This window comes from Salmo trutta, chromosome 33 (genome assembly GCF_901001165.1).
Source record: "Salmo trutta chromosome 33, fSalTru1.1, whole genome shotgun sequence".
Taxonomy (NCBI): Eukaryota; Metazoa; Chordata; class Actinopteri; order Salmoniformes; family Salmonidae; genus Salmo; species Salmo trutta.
In genome coordinates, this window is record NC_042989.1 from 18,528,557 (window position 1) to 18,533,521 (window position 4,965).

Consider the following 4,965-nt stretch of genomic DNA (forward strand, 5'->3'; position numbering starts at 1 on the left):
ACTCCCGAAGGAGGTTATCCAGACGGATGGCCAACGCGATGAGTGTGTCCAATGTGAGGGAGTCGTCTCGGCACGCCAGTCCGTCTGGACCTCCTCACGCAATCCTCTTCTGAATAAGTGCCAGCTCATTCCATCCGCTGGATGCTGCCACTGTAAGAAAGGTGAACGCGTACTCTGCAGCAGTCTGGTCCTACTGCTGTAGTTGGAGTAGACGTTCACCCCCTTTTCTGCCCTCCGTTGGATGATCGAAGACTCCTCTGAACATGAACCTCCCATAGGAACCCAGCTCCTCCTCTCCTCTCTCCCAGACGGCCGTAGCCCATTCTAATGCCCGCCCGGTCAACAGAGAAATAACCGTGGCAAGCTTGGACCTCTCGGTGGTGGGGGTTCCCATTTGTTGAGCAAAATCGAGGGAGCACTGAAGGAGGAAGCCACGGCAATTGGATGGATTCCCGTCATATTTGTCTGGAAGGGACAAACGGGCATCGCTGACCTAGGCAGACTGCTGAATGGGCTGGGGTGCTGAGTCGACTCATGGTAGAGAATCCTCCGCTCGTTGGGGTGATGCCCGTTGCGGAATATTTAGACGTTGACGAACACGAAGGACCTCATTCATCGCCGTCCCCAGTTGCGCCAGCTGATTATGGTGTTGGTAAAGTAGGTCTCCCTGTTCGCCGACCATCTGGAAGATGTCTCGATTGGCTGCTTGCTTCCATTCTGTGAGGCAATATTCTGTAAAGTAGACGAAGGGAGTCAGGAAGCAAGTGCAGTTAGTGAGCTTAACGACGAAGAACATTGACCGCTACAAAACAATAAAACCGTCTAAACATAGAAACATAAACAATATTGCCTGGTGGGTGATAACAACGAAGTGCTATATTAAGGGGAAGTAATCAGGGAGGTGGAGAAGTCCAGGTGTGCCTAATGATGCGTAGGTGTGCGTAATGAAGGTTGCCAGGTGTGCGTAAGGATGGGTTGCCAGGACCGGTGGTTAGTAGACCGGCAACTTCGAGCGCCGGAGAGGGGGTGGAGGAGTGGACGCGACAATTGGTTTTGTTTACTCAAATTCACTCCAAGATTTTCAATACACATTGTATTTCTCTTGGATATAACCATTTAATGAAGACAATAGATATCAAGTTGAATTAGAGATTTATTAACCCAACTGCAGTAAAAAATAATAAAAAAAAAAACCATAGCAGACATCAATAACATTGAAGAGACCTGGGCCTGCCTGTAGAAACACCACAGGCTGGGTTCCCACTGTATACACTTCCTACTGGCAGCCTGAGGTTTTGGTGTGTGTGTGTGTGTGTGTGTGTGTGTGTGTGTGTGTGTGTGTGTGTGTGTGTGTGTGTGTGTGTGTGTGTGTGTGTGAACATGGAGACTATCAGGGGCACCATGGAGCAGGTCTCATAGGTATGTTGATACTTTTGGTGTGTGCGTGTGTGTGCCTCAACCTGTTATTGAAAAAACAAATGTGTTATGGCTTTTCAACCTCTGCCATATAGTGGATTCAGAGCTTTCTATCTATCGCTGACCTGGGCAGACTGCTGAATGGGCTGGGGTGCTGGGTCGACTCATGGTAGAGGATCCTCCGCTCGTTGGGGGTGATGCCCGTTGCGGAATATTTAGATGTTGACGAACATGGAGGACCTCATTCATCGCCGTCCCCAGTTGCGCCAGCTGATCATGGGGCACTCTGTTCACAACACTGACATCAGCAAACCGCTCGGCCACACAAAGCCATACACGTGGTCTGCGGTTGTGAGGCCGGTTGGATATACTGCGAAATTCTCTAAAATGACGTTGGAGGCGGCTTATGGTAGAGAAATGAACATTAAATTCTCTGGCAACAGCTCTGTTGGACATTCCTGCATTCAGCATGCCAATTGATAATCAAATCAAATGTATTGGTTACATACTCATATTTAGTCGATGTTATTGCAGTTGTAGCGAAATGCTTATGTTCCTAGCTCCAACAGTGCAGTAGTATCTAACAATTCACAAGAACACACACAAATGTAAAAGTAAAAAAATGGAATTAAGAAATCTATACATATTAGGAAGAGCAATGTCAGAGTGGTATTGAATAAAATACAGTGGAATAGAATACAGTATATACATATGAAATGAGTAAAGCAGTATGTAAACATTATTAAAGTGACTAGTGTTCCATTATTAAAGTGACCAGTGATTCCATGTCTATGCATATGGGGAAAGGGAAAGGGGGATATCTAGTTAGTTGCACAACTGAATGTATTCAACCCAACCCCTCTGAATCAGAGAAGTGATGGGGGGCTGCTTTAATCGACATCCACTTCATCGGCGCCCGGGGAACAGTGGGTTAACTGCCTTGCTCAGGGGCTGAACTACAGCTTTTTACCTTGTCAGCTCAGGGCAGCAGTCTCTAAGGTGCAGGGTTGAGTAACTGGTGGTAGCCGGCTAGTGATGGCTATTTAACATTCGGATGGCTTTGAGATAGAAGCTGTTTTTCAGTCTCTCGGTCCCAGCTTTGATGCACCTGTACTGACCTCGCCTTCTGGATGGTAGCGGGGTGAATAAGCCGTGGCTCTGGTGGTTGATGTTTTTGATGATCTTTTTGGCCTTCCTGTGACATCGGGTGCTGTAGGTGTCCAGGAGGGCAGGCAGTGTGCCCCCGGTGATGCGTTGGGCAGACCGCACCACCCTCTGGAGAGACCTGCGGTTGCGGGCAATTGCAGTTGCAATACCAGGCGGTGATACAGCCCAACAGGATGCTCTCAATTGTGCATCTGTAAAAGTTTGTGAAGGTCTTAGGGTCCAAGCCAAATTTCTTCAGCCTCCTGAGGTTGAAGAGGCGCTGTTGCGCCTTTTTCACCACACTGTCTGGTGGACCATTTCAGTTTGTCAGTGATGTGTACGCCGAGGAACTTGAAGCTTTGTCAGGTAAGGTAAGAGTGTCAGGTAAGGTAGAGGTGATATGATCCTTAACTAGCCACAATGTCAGAAGGGAGTGCTATGGGGCGATAGTCATTTAGTTCAGTTACCTTTGCTTTCTGGGGTAAAGGAACAATGGTGGACATCTTGAAGCATGTGGGGACAGCAGACTGGGATTGGGAGAGATTGAATATGTGCATAGTAAACACTCCAGCCAGCTGGTCTGTGCATGCTCTGAGGACGCAGCTAAGGATGCCGTCTAGGCCGGGACGTGGCTGGCACTATCGTGTAATGCACGCTCCCTCAAAAATGAGACATCTGTGGCATTGTGTTGTATGACAAAACTGCACATTTTAGAGTGGCCTTTTATTGTCCCCAGCACAAGGTGCATCTGTGTAATGATTATGCTGTTTAATCAGCTTCTTGATATGCCACACCTGTCAGGTGGCAAAGGAGAAATGCTCACTAATAGGGATGTCAACAAATGTGTGTGCAAAATTTGACATACATAAGCTTTTTGTGGATCTTTTATTTCAGTTCATGGACATGGGACCACCACTTTACATTCAACATTTATATTTTTATTCAGTGTAGATAAAATGTAGTGGAAATTTAGTACTGAGAGAGACTTGGTCTTGGTCATTTCTTCAAACAATCATCTTTATTTAATATTGATTAATTATTGCAATAATGAGACCATCAGCCCACCAGTTTTGGCTGACTGACCTTTACAGACGAGGCACAGTTTTTATATAGCTGATACCAAGATTGCTTAGTCAGTCACTTCTAACCTTCCCATAAGCCATCTTGGTTATCTACACAGGATGGTCTTTTACTTAGTTTGCCAGATGCCAGGAATATGAGACAATGAGGCATTGTTCTTAACTCTTTCAGGCTCTCTCTATTTCGAGTCACACACCACCACATCTTGTCTATAGAATGCTATCTTTTAGGTTTTTATCACCAACACAAATCAATTGTCAGCTTCAAGCTATCTCTAGTAGGACCCATGTCCTCAGCACCCAGACTAGCTGCTGGGTGATAGAGAGGAGACCATAAAACACAGCATTAGCAGGACAGAAATATCTTACTGTTCATTAAGTAAATAATTGTTACATATCCAACAAATAAGGTGAATACATCATTTTTCCCTCACAAGATACATACAGTATGTTATGTAGTGGATGGGGCTTGCAAGCTGTTTCCAGAACATTGGACCAACATGAGCGATGAGATCACAGCTTGCTAGATAGCAAAGCCAACCAAATACACACCTTAGCAAACAATCACTTTGTAAACTAATGTTAGCTTCAACTAACATGACAAGTACATAGACCTTCTCTGTAAAACAAAGCTAGATCCAGTCTATGATATTAGCCAGAAAGCTCTGATGCTAGCTAGCTGCAGTCGAGTCTATGGAAGAGGTTTGCTATAGCATCAGCTTTGTAGTGGTTATACTATGTTGAAACACTTGTCTTCAAATGTTCTTACATTTTTCTCACAACTGCGTTGCTGTAGCTTTTAAATTAGGAGAATGTAATTTGTAATTTTAACGAATTTGATACATATTTAAGAGATCTCCTCCATGTTGGCAATGCCTGACAATGCACTGGAATCTGCTCCCGGGTAAAGAGAGCTTGGAATGTTCGGCATGGAATGTGCATTGAGGGCATTAGGTGGTGTAACGGGGTAGACTGAGGTATGCAACAATATTTGGTGATTTTAATAAATAATCATGCAGTTAAAACATTCAACTTGAATAGTTATAGGCTACAGAGGACATGACAAATGCTTGGTGTCAGTTGAAAACAAGCAATTTTCTGACATTAAAATTGAAATGAATGTAATGTTTACAGGGTACATTTCAATTTATATTACATTGGATTTTGGTGACCCAATAATTAAAATATACTTATAAAGGTCAGAGGGACTCAAATCGTACCGGTTTCATGGAATTACCCGATTAGTAGAATATGAGATAAATTAGGCTCATTGAGACTGCTGCCTGCTCCAACGCGAATGGTGCTGATGCTGCGCCCACGCTCA